General features: G+C 34.1%; 1 long non-coding RNA gene across 2 annotated transcripts in view; it reads left to right on the top strand.

Annotated features, from left to right (window-relative positions):
- The window catches only part of LOC148758340 (uncharacterized), a 238,736-nt gene that overhangs the window by 183,561 nt on the left and 41,996 nt on the right, over positions 1-13,179 (top strand). Inside the window, exon 3 of one of the 2 annotated variants that reach the window (XR_016021065.1) lies at positions 2,867-2,960. The exons of the other annotated variant lie outside the window; for it this stretch is intronic. This is a non-coding gene — a long non-coding RNA (uncharacterized LOC148758340). The remainder of the gene's footprint in view (positions 1-2,866; positions 2,961-13,179) is intronic. 2 annotated transcript variants of the gene reach the window in all.

Below are 13,179 nucleotides of genomic sequence, written 5' to 3'. Positions count from 1 at the left end.
TCTCTATTTTCACAACAAGCATTCCAGATGTTAATGTTCTTTTAATATCAATGTCCCCAAATAAATTATGATTTTTTAAAGATAAGAATCATATGTTGTCTGTGTATCTCCACAAGCATTTTATTATACATTATAAATACTCACAACTTTTCTGGTAAATGAAACAGTTAAATAGTTAATAAGGCAACAGCATATGAATGATAGAGACTGGGAGACATAAGATTATTATGGTATCGGGTTAATGATGAATTTTGCATCCTTGTAGAAGTCACTCCAACCTAATGAGTCTCTGGTCAAGTATCACTAATAATGCAAACATTGCCTATCTTATTAGATTTATTTTATGATTATACAGCATAATAATTCAAATTAAATTACCTAAGTAGATATGTTATTAAAATTATATATATATATATATATATATGTATATATATATAAACTACTTTATATACATATATATATACATATATATACATATACTTTATATACATATATATATATATATATATATATATATATATATATATATGTATATAAACTACTTTAAAACTGCAAAGAAACATAATTGTAAGGGCTATCATTATATCTGGTCAACCAACACAATCCAATATAATAGGGAAAATTCCCTGCTTTGGATCTATCAGTTATAGATTTTTTTTCTGTAATCATCAAAAATTCCTGTTAGATATCCAGGTGGGAAAACCAGATTCAAAGTTCCAGCTAACAAATGAGTCAATAGTAACTGAAAGTTGAAATAGTTTTCCAAAAATTAAGATGTCCTTGAGAATGTACTTTCTAGCAGGTCTGTTAACATTGTTCTGTTCTTTGTTAAGAAATCATCTTCTGCATGATATAATTTGATCTTTAGAAACACCTGAGCTTACATTACTACTAATAAGTCATATCATATACCAGCAACTTTTTAGTTTGTTCTTTTTTTAAACTTCATTTTGTATATTGAACTCCAAAAATTATATTCTCTATGAGGAAGAGATATTTTCTCCTTATTTTTATAAAAAGCTGAGGAATGGAAAACTTGAACGTAATTTGTCCAGTTGTCTCAGACTAGTTAATAGAAGATATGCAACTCCACAATAGCCTTTCTCATTAACAGCAAGCCACAGAAATGGTCAGAATGCCAATGCCCAGGAGGTCCATCCAGAAGACATCTGTACCTTAGGGTGCCAGGCTCACAGTGCTGACTAATCGTGCAATGTGTTTGCGATTGCAATAGCACTACTTAAACTCTGCCAGTGTGATCTTCCCAGTATTTCATATCAAACTAAAATTAAAACAGTAAATGTAGATATAATGAAATGATTATAACACATGTGGTTTTTACTGAGCATCATCTTTGAGGTGATTTTAATAAGCTGAACAATAAGAACAACTAGGAAGTTACATCAATGTATGTTTCTCATGAAAAAAACAAAACAGATGCCATTTGGAAGTAATGATTTTTCTCACTCAGATGCAGAATATTATGTTAATTTTAGAAGCCATTCATGAATATGCTCACTTTATATCTAATTAAGAAAAACATTCTCATAACACTATTTAAAATGAAAGTACAAAAAAGTAAATAACTTTCAAGTGAGGAAATATACCTATATATGTGCAAAAGTAAAAGTATATAAGTAAATAACCAGGAGTATAGACATAAATGTAGTTACAGAAATAAATAGGGACATAGATATATGTCCAGATATCCATTACTGAATCAACACATGACTTTAGAAATAGTATTAAGCTCCAAACTCAATCTCTTCTAACACTAGAGATTCTCAAAGGCCATGTGACTTTCCAACAGTATCTCCTTACTCTCTCTAAACCCTCTGTTTTCATTTCAATTGCACTCATCTATTCCCATATAGACAACACTCTCTGATATGGTTTGGGTATTCATTTTTTTTCTAGTATTGTTAAACTAATGATGGGTTACATACCAAGAACTGTGTCATTGCTCTTGAGTCTGTCTGAAAGCCCATTCAACCTTCATTTCCTTCTCCTTGAAGACTTTATACATGGTGCAGATTTTCTAAATGCCTAGACTTAGGTCCTGAAAATTAATGCATGGGTGTCTTTCTCACTATGTAAGAAATATCATGTCTGAGAGAAAATCACTTTTTTATTTCTATTTCACTGAAGTGTTACAAGATCTAAATTTTAACCATAACATGCTTCAAGGTATTTTTTGTCATGTCCCAGTATTTATGTTGGTGGTCTGAGAAAACTCCACGGTATTTATTTTTAATATACCCAAGGACATATCCATGCTTATTCTCATTTAATAATCAAATAGTTTAACCAACAACACTGCTCATTTTCAATTATTCAAAGGAATAGGAGCAAGAAGGTTATAGAACAGCAAATTAGAAAATAGTAAATGAATGCAATTATGTATTTAACTTTGAACTCAAGTGTCGTTTTTTAGCAGACTTATTTTCACAATTAAGACTTGTTTAAGTTAAAATTAAGCCTAAGTCCTGTCCTGGATAGGAAAATGACATAATGGGGAACAACTAATGAAATATTGTCTGCATATACTTTCAAGCACCTTATTTTTCTGACTGTGAGCAGCTGCGCGTATTAATCATACACTCATTCCAATTACATGTGTGTAAAGTCCACAAATAAAGGTCCATAAGTGTTTGGTTGTGGATCAAGTGAGTACTGTGAGCATGTCTTTGACTCCCTTGATAGTTCATTCCACATGGAGTGAATTCTCCTTGCTTATAGTGCCAGGTCTTTCCTAATCTCCTTACTTCCATCTCTCCAAGGGAGGATGAGTAACTTAGTATGATTGGATAGTTTGGAAGGAGAAACCAGTATGATCAGCTTGCCCTTTCCCTTTGGCTCCTTGCAGGGAATGCATACATTCTACTCTACTCGTCGATGCCAACAGTCTTATGGGAGCCATCTCTGCCCCTGTGGTGGAAAGTCCATGCAGGAATGGCTAGGTAAGGCTTTCTAGTTCTGGGTTTTAGTATAAGGAATCTCTGTTGTCTGCAGAAATAACCTATCTCTCCCAAAGTCTTACTACCTCCACTTACCTGCCTTACATAATCTGTCTTATTTTGTCCAGTTAGTTCAGCACTTGTATATCAAGATGAAGGGTGATAATTTTTGAACTTCCAAATCCTAAGAATTGAAATGTGTGCTTTTCTTTCTTCTTCTTCTTCTTCTTTTTTTTTTTTTTTTTTTTTTTTAGGCAACTCTTTTGCATTTAGGACATGAATTTTAAAATTATTGACTCAAAAGACTGATTGAACTTTCTTTTATATTTATTTAAATACTGTTCTAAAGCTCAGGATCATTATATATTCTCTACAAATGTAACAGGTATGATGAATGAAAATGTTTAGGCCTTCCTCCTCTGACTTTGTTGTATTCTATTCTTTAGTCTTTCTCAGTTTTGCCAAACCCTATCATGAGCAAGATGGACTTAAGGGTTACATCAGCTTCAGTAAAATTTAGACAGTTTGCTTCTTAACTCTCGGCTCCTGACCTCCCTTTTCTTAGAGCATTTGCTTCAGAAAGCTTGTAATTGCACATCCTTTCTCTGCCCCTTTGTGATATAAATCTTCTCACAGCCTCTTACCCATTTTACAACACAGAGATGTCTTTCCCAAAGACCTGGAATCCATCCCTTTGAAATGTAGTTATTGAAGGTGATAAGTTGAGTTCAGTCTCCCTTCCTTATTGCAACAATATTGAATATAGTCTTCTTTGCCTGTTTAACTGGTGCTGTGCAATTTTTCATTTCTAAGTGCCACAAGGAGTATTCAGCTCTCCAAAGAGGCTAACATGAGAATTGTAGTGGACATTAATAGGTCAATTTCCTGCAGGTTTGCAGAAGCCAACAAAATTGACATGACTAAAATCAAACTTTGCTAGAATGAAGATATTGTGAGATAACCGCCTTTCCAGTGTGAAACCTGTGTACCCTCTTGCAGGACTAGGCAAATCCAGGAGCTCTGTTAAAATCTGGTATTCAGGAGCAATTTGTTAAGCTGAGCTCATTTGATATAAGAGTTGAAAGATCCCATAGGAAATGTGAATTTTCTTTTGCTTAGGAGAAAAGTAACTCTCAGAATATAGAAGAAAAATTCAACAATAAACACTCAGCTATTTACACCTGAACATAGACCTCATTCATGTATATGAATGGTATTCCCTCCACAGGAATACCATTATACATCCATTTCTTTTGCCGTGTAACTGTGAAGGGAGCTACCACTTCATAGAGTACGCATCCCAGACTCTTGACTTTGGGCCTGGTCATATGACTTCTTTGTCCAATGGATTTAACCGATATAAAGCTAGTAGAAGCTTGAACTATGCTTGTGCAGTAAGGCTTGTTCTCTTTCACCTCCGCCACCACCATAAGTGGAACACGCCTCAGGTAGACAGCTGGTCTGAAGACAATGAGAAGCATACTGGAAAAGAGGCACTCAATCGTGCCATTAATCATCAATGAAAAGAACAGCTGCCCAGTTGAGATCAGTCTAGACCAGTAAAGCCCCAGCTGACATAAATATTAATGACAATTAATAAACCCTACAGATTTTGGGGTTGATAATTATGTACACTGATTCATCATGATAAGAATAACTTTAAAAAATTTACTTCAGAGATCGTTCTTATAATATCTAAAAGATCTTTCATTTGTTGTCCAAAAGATCCTTCATTTATTGTTCATTCTACAGCTGACATTAGTGGGATGGACCTCAATATTTTACACTGAAATGGAGATGTGTCATGTGGTTTACCCTTTTCAAGGTGGTTATATAGAATGAATACACTAATTCTGGCCATATAGTTTGAAAGAACATAAACAAAGATTTAGACACGAAGAATGAAACTACCAACAGTTTTTAATGACATATGAAAACAAGAAATGAACAGAATAGAGAAAGAGCACCAGCTGGGGATCAAGAAATCATGTTCCAGTGTTGATGTTGCTACAGAAGGGGGACCCTGAGTGACTCACTTAACCTCTCTAGACCTCCATCAATTCCATCATCATTTTATATTTCATCCCTAGAAAACTTTGGATGAAGGATTATTAGATATTTACTTACATTTTGTCCAAATGTGTTGAGTAAAAATATAAAAATATACATGTGTGTACATATATCGTACAAAATTACTCACATTTTTTCAAATATATTAAGCATAACTCTATATATAGACAGAGAGACAGCAATTGAGACAGATACACATACAAAGATATTGATGATTCTGCAGAGGGGTTTTAACACAAATGTTACAGTAGACAAGAAGGGTAAAATTAGAGTTTATAGAACTTTTATTCTTTGTTCAATCAGTGGTTAGGTTTGTGACCTCTGGTACATCTTAATCTTACCTTAATCTCAGTTCACTCTTCTATAAAAATGACAATAATCAGAAATCCTCAGGCTATCTCATTCTCTGCCTTAAAAGTAACTGATGCAACATTTGTTTTTGTGTTTTGTAAATCAAAGGCAGTGAATTGGTGTTATTATTGTTCTTTTAATAATGGAAATGCAATATAGCTCAGATGTGAAGTACCATTGGCTTGTTTTCCTGTAATCATTTTTTTCTAAGCAATTCTATATTGAAGGGCAAAAAATGAATCCTGCAAGTAATAGTTTGTTAATACCGTATTTCCCTGATAATAAGAGCTACTCCAAAAATAAGCCCCAGTTAAGATCGTTAGCCAGACCGACACGTTTAGTATGTTATGACGATGTTCCAGAAGAAGATGACAGGACTGTATTTGAATAAACGTAGATTGTTGTACATGAAAAAATAAGATATCCCCTGAAAATACGCCCTAATGCGTCTTTTGGAGCAAAAGTTCATATAAGACTCGGTCTTCTTTTTGGGGAAACACGGTAAGGTTCTGCCCCTTTTACATATATCTATAAAGAATAATACTCACAGTGAAATTTATATATATACATATGTATGTATATATATAATATTGGACTTAAGTCTTTCATCATTGAAATTATAGCCACATTAAGTTAGGCTAGAAAAAAAAATCCAATCCAAAATAACCAACTAAAGACTCCACAAACAAGACTAATATGCATTATGAGATTTTTTTTTAACTCAATTTAATCAGAATTCTACAGATGCACTCTAAAACCCACATTATTTTCCAATCAGAGCTACTGGTTATAAATATTTGCAAATGATTTGATTAGAAATAATTCTCTGTTCTCTGTTCATGGAGAAGCTTATAATATAATTACTATCCAATGTTTAAAAGACCAATAAATTCCAGTTACAAGAAAGCATTCTTTCACTATGATGCTGCAGATAAATTTAGGTCTATTCTCTAATCTTGCATTTTCATTTTCTTTTTGAATTAAGAAATATTTAAAAGCTAAATTTTTAAAATTAATCTTTATTGAGTGCCATATGAATTTTTTTATTTGCAAATTTACAGGGAACATGTGGTTATGTAAACATTTTCTCTGAAAATACATTTCAACATAATCCTACGTGAGTTAAAAGACATTTAGATTGTCACATAAACCTGTGATACAACCACAGATTTCAGAGATAAACATGGATTCTTAGGTGGTTATTTTCACTATGACATATTTTATATACATAAGTGGACAAATTCAACTTGTTTCCAGGAATCTATTAAGAATTGTCCTGTGACATGTTGTAAAGTTTTAAACTAAGTTCACGGTGTGTTTAATGTTTGGAATGGAGGATACAGGAGATTAATTGTAGCACCAAACTTCGAATTCTCGAATGGATATCTTTGAGAATTTACTCCTAACACTTATGATTTGTTAATCCTTTAACAAACCTGTTATTTTTTTAACTTTTATTTTGTATTCATTTCGTATTTTACAGTATTGCCTTGCTATGGGGACTTCTACAACTATCCATTTGAGTTGTATGATTTCTTTCTATATGACTGTCTTATGAGCCTTCACACAGTTTAAATAAAGGAAGAGAGATTGCTGCTTCTGCACCTTTTCTGTTTTTTTTTTTCTTATAAAAGACAATCAGATTCCAACTATTTAAAAATTTGTTTGGTCTGAATTGAGGATTTACTAGATAGTTTAAATTTGTTTTCTAACTGTTTAATATCTCCTCAGAAAAAAGAAAGAAGGTGAACTTCAAGTCAATCGAATTTGATATGAAAATTATCTGAGGTATTTCTTGCCCAATGGTAACCCTGTCATTTTGACTGACTTGGGTGTCTCCCTCAATATATTTCTGAGTTCCTTCAAAATCTGCATGTTCAGCCAAAGAAATAACCTTTGGGAGAATAAATGACAAATATTTGATATATTTGTTTTCAATTACAGTTGCTATTCAATATTATTTTATGTTAATTTCAGGTATACAGCATAGTGGTTAAACATTTATATAATTTACAAAGTGATCTCCTCCCTGCCTGATTAGTCTGGTACCCACTTGGCACTGTACATAGTTATTATATATTATTGACTGTAGTCCCTAAGCTGAACTTTTCATTCCCTTGACTATTTTATACCTACAAATTGTACTTCTTAATCCCTTCACCTTTTCCACCCATCTCCGCAACTGCCCTCTCATCCTCCAGCCATCAGCTTGTTCTCTGGATCTGTGAGTCTGTTTCTGTTTTGTTTGATTTTTATTTTATTCTTTAGATTTCACATATACCTGAGATCATATGTATTTGCCCTTCTCTGACTTATTTCACTTAGCATACCTTCCAGGTCCATCCATGTTGTCACAAATGGTAAGATTTCATTCTTTTTTTTATGGCTGAGTATTATTCCATTGTATTATGCATCTTTTTTTTTTTCCTTTATGCAATCATCTATCGATGGGCAGTTAGGTTGCTTTCATATTTTGGCTATTGTAAATAATGTTGCAATGAACATAGGGTGTATATGTCTTTTCAAATTAGTATTTTGGATTTCTTCAGATAAATACCCAGAAGTGAAAGTGCTGGGTTACAATGTAGCTCCATTTTTTCAATTTTTGAGGAACCTCAATACTGTTCCCCTTAGTGGCTGCACCAATTTGCAATTGCACCAACAGTGTGCGAGGGTTCCCTTTTCTCCACATTCATGCTGACACATCTTTGTTGATTTATTGATGATGGTCATTCTGATAGGTGGGAGGTGACATCTCACTGGGGTTTTAATTTGCACTTCTCTGATGATTAATGACATTGTGCATTTTTTCATAAGGAAAAAAAGACAAATTTTTTATAAAAGCTTTAGAATTAGTTGTCCTGTTCTACAAGTAAAAAAAAAAAATATGTGCATAAGGGCTGCTTGTATAATACATTCATGATGATTTTCGGTATAACAGATATCCTTATGGGATCATGGGACTGTTCAAAAGGAGTTCACATTAAAAGTTTGCCATTAACACAATGCCTACTGCAAGTTGGTCTTCTTTGACCAACTCAAGCTTCAAATAGTTCTCTTGAAACAGCTATAATATTACATCCACGTGAGTTCTAAATATACATTTTTGTCATCAATCCAAAGTGAGAACAAAAGAAAGCCTCTCACTTGTGGGGGGATAGTAGACAAAGCATATAGCCTGAAAGGCAGATGAGAGAAAAATGGACATCAAGGAAGGAGAAAATAGATGCCTCAGTGTTTATTTATTTGTTTATTTTTCCCACCTCCTACCTCCATCTCCCTTCCCGCCCCCTATCTACTCCACACTCCTGGAGCCAATTTCTGGTTAGATAATAGGTGTTTAGAACTGTTCAGACATATCCAAGCCAGGAAATTCTTTTCTTCCCACATTTCAGACTCTGGAGGAAATAATTTTTTAGAACAGCAGCTTAAAGCAAAGCTTCATCTAAACCAAAATTAGGAAGTGGTGTGGGTAGCAGAGGGAGGCATTTTTGTATAATTTTACTGAGATACCCTTAGTTCTGGTGGGCGTGGACTAGACCTGGGTGAAGCTGAGTCTCGCTGAGGAGCCTAAGCGGGTAGTTTACATATGGCAAGGGGAGTAAGGTTAGGTAGTTTTCATGGGCTCCCGGAAGATGGCTAATTTGAAATATTTTTCAGGCTCTGAAGCATAGGGACTGTCTCTAGTTTTCTTGTGCCTGGCCTTGAGGCAATTGGGGAAATGTGTAGTGGCCTGGAGTGTGATAGTCATATAAGGGAAGTGGCTAGGGTGTGGATTTAATCAGCTGGTCATGCAGGGGAACTCTATCCAGGGCATCAAAATTGGGTCAAGACAGCATTTCAGAAAAACCTAAACAAGCTATATTACAAATGACTCCTTGATGTCTTGACATCAGTTTTGAGTTTAATTATTTAGAGTATTCACATGGCTCAAATAGTAGAGGAGAACTTCTAGAGAGTAGGGCATAAATTACCCCAAATAACATAGAAAAAACTTTTTTATTTTGAGAGTAAAAAAGAGGAAAACAAGTATAAAGAGTCCTTGTAGGCTGGACCCATAACCAAGTTCCTGGTTTATATGAGATAAGCCAAGAAAACAAACTTGAAATGTTGAGAGTCTCTACTAATATCATGGTAGAGTTGTAAAATGTGTGAAATGTAAGAGTGACATATCTTTTATGACAATATCTTGGTGCATCCTTTGGGTCAAGGTTGCAGATCCAGCACTTACATTGCTGCAGGGGTATGACTTGCAGATCAATAAAGGTTAGTGATTTTTTGTTTATAACCAAGGGGAAGGGGTGGTATTGTTGTCATGGGCAGAGACAAGGGAGGTAGTCATGGTGGAAGGTTGCATGAGGCGGGTAAAAGGTATTGGGGAGTGGGACATCCTGTCTCCAGGGGCCCAAGGGCTAGACCAATATGACACAGTTGCCTCCTAGGGAAAGCAATAATCTCCATAAATGTTTAGAATAGAACAAATAGTAGTACTCTTTACAAGGTTTCTTTTTAGTCATGGGAGTGTAGGGGTATTCCCATGCTTTGTCAGGGAGCAAGCAGCATACCAGAATCATGGGCCAAGCAAACATCAATCTCAGGAAACCTAATAGAATCCCTAAAATCAAAGGAAGAAAAGCCGTAAATGTCCACATTCAATTTGTCAGTGCCTTAGGAGAGAGAGCCCATATGCTTTGCTGAAGTGGTGGTGTCAGTGCTGAGGTAAAATCATCTCTGATGCAGGGGATGAAGTCATCTCCAATGGCAAGGTCTTGAGCTGGAGCAATGTTATCTGGGATGTAGAACTGAGGTATCCTTTCTAAGTGGACATAAACTTGAGTTGATATGGGTTATGTTTGTGTGGCTCTCTGTTATTATAAAGTTTGTGGAATTTGAAGGCAACATTGGCCCTGGAAGCTTGCCTTAAAAATATATTTTAAGTCAAGGGGGCTTGTGCATACACAACTGATAAAAGTGTTGCCTACATCACTAATACTGCCATAATTGGACCGAAGTGCCAGAAGCCAAGAGGCACAATCAATGCCCTAATTTAGGGTTGAAAATCTAATAGCTCCCAAGAGTTCGATAATTTGCCTAGATGGGTGAGGAGAGGGATTTTTCTAGAAATATGGCCTGTTTTGGGTGCATGTTGTTAATAGAGTACTATGTTGTTAATATGACTATGGCTGAGCTTGGAGCTCTAGCAGTAGTCTGTAGACAGGTCCTTCATTTTAGCCAACTATCATGGGTTCTTTGCCTCAGTTGTTGGTTCAATTGGTGATAAGCTAGCCATTGAGGTCTTTGGGATCCCAGGCTTTCATTAGCCATACTCAATGGCAAACCTGTGTAAAATGTTACCAAATTGTAGTTTTAATAGCATTTCCCCAATGATTAATAAAGTTGAATATCTTTTTATAGGTTTATAGGTCAGTAGAGTTTCCTATTTTAACTGAATTCCTGTGTATCTCTTTTGTCCATTTTTCAATTTGGTTGTCTTTTTTAAAGTTTTATATAGGAATTATTTATATACTTTAAATATTAATCCTTTGGTTAAATGTGTTGCAAATATCTCCTCCTACTCTATGGCTTTTATTTTCACTCTTTTTATGATATCTTATAATACAATAAGTTTTTATTGTTATTCTTATTAGTTTTTTACAAAAATTCTTATCACCATAAAGGTTGTATTTTTTCTAACAATTTATAGGTCTAAATTTCATGTTTGGTTCTCTAATCTCGAATTAACTTTAGGCCATGACACAAATTGGAAATATTTTTATTATTTTTTCTTTATGGAGAGCCAATTGTCCTATACCATATATTGTAAAAATTATAGCTTTATTTTAGATCAGGATGTATGTGCCTGTGTGTGTGTGTGTGTGTGTGTGTATGCGTGCACGTGCACGTGTGCACGCGCACACGCATGTGCCTGTGTGTGTGTTTCCTGCACCCCTTATTCTCTTTCAATGATTTATTTTTCTATTTGTAAGTCAATACTACACTGTCTGGAGCCTTTTATTGAATATTGATAAGGCATAAAATATATAAGCTCTACTTGATTCTTCTTTAGTAAGGTCATTTTTTATTCTTTGCCCTTTGCTACTGAATATAATTTTTATAACCAACATGTCAAGTTCCATTTAAAAAATCTTTATTGGAATTTTTATTTCAATTGCATTGAATCTTAGTTCAATTATCTATTGAATATTGGCATAATAATCTATGGTTTACTCTAAAACTTAGACGTTTAAGACAACCATTTATTATAGCTCACAATTTTGTGGCTCAGGGATTTAAGGACTTACTTAGGTGATATTTTTGTTCCATATGGCTTTGACATATGGCCATTGGTGGTATTCAGCTTGTGTATGGGCTGTCAGGAGGGTCCAAAGTGGCTTCGCTTGTATGTCCTGTATCATGGTGGGGATGGCAGGAAGGCTGATTTAGCCATTGACAAAAGCACCTATGTGGAGTTTCTCCAAAAGAGGAGTTGAAGGAAAATAGAACTTTTTACATGGAAGATCAGCACATCCAGATAGAGAATTCTAAGAGAAGACCAATGGAAACTATGAATTTCTTGAAACCTATGCCCAGAAGCTGACCAAGTATCTCTCCCACCATACTTGATTAGTCAAAGAAGTCACAAAACTGACCTAGATTTAAAATAAAGAAACAGAGTTCTCACCTCTCCGTGAAAGCAGTGTCAAATAATGTCTTACCGTTTTTAATCTGTTACAAATCTAAAGATTGACAATTGGCATTTGTGACATTGAGTTGTCCTATCTGTGAAAATGACTGCAATGAACTGAATGTCTGTGTCCCTCCTAAGTTTTATATTGAATCCTAATTCCAGTGTGATGGTATTTAGAGGTAGAGCTTTTGGAAGGTAATTAGGTCATGAGAATGGATCCCTTATGATGGGATTAGTGCTCTTATAAAAAGAGGTCAGGGAGCTATGTCACTGTCTTCCTGGCATCTAAGAATATATAGCAAGAAGTAGGCTCTCTGCAGCTTAGAAGAGGGCTCTCACCAGAACTCCACCTTGCTGGTACCCTGGTCTCAGACATCTAGCTTCCAGAACTGTGAGAAACAAGTGTCTGTTATTTTTCAGCCCCATAGTCTGGTCCTTCATTATAGCAGCCCAAGCTGACCAAGAAAATAACTTATCTCTGCATTTACTAGGTCTTTTTAAATTCTTAAACAAGGTTAAAAATTGTTCCTAAGGGCCTTTCACTTCTTAATTAGTTTTGTAGATTTGGTAACTTACAGATGTTTTACTATTTCATATATATATATATATATATATATATGTATATAGCAAAAAATTATACATAATATATAATATGTATATAATATATATACTACACATTATATAATATGTATATTATATATACATATATGTATATACACATATATATGTTTATATACATATATGTGTATATATATATGTGTGTGTGTATATATATATATATATATATATATATATATATATATATATATTACACCGGGGTGCCAAAAAATGTATACAGGTGACTTATATTCATCCTTTGTTATAGGTATACGTATATTGAGTATTACAATTTTAATATAGTTTTTCCTTTCTTAAAATGTGTATACTTTTTTTTGGCGTGCTGTCTTTCTCTGTACTATATATTATATATATATATATATATATATATATATATATATATATATACTTTTTGTTGCTATATTGAAAGGCGATTAATTTTGCTCTTATAGCTGAACATTACAGTTCAGTTAAACTGTCATTGACTTTTTAGATTAAAATTTATTATTTTTCAGT

Source organism: Rhinolophus sinicus, chromosome 4 (genome assembly GCF_057876585.1).
Source record: "Rhinolophus sinicus isolate RSI-liver-muscle chromosome 4, RSI-T2T, whole genome shotgun sequence".
Taxonomy (NCBI): Eukaryota; Metazoa; Chordata; class Mammalia; order Chiroptera; family Rhinolophidae; genus Rhinolophus; species Rhinolophus sinicus.
Note: the sequence above shows the minus strand (reverse complement) of the source record. Positions and strands in the feature narration are given on the sequence as shown.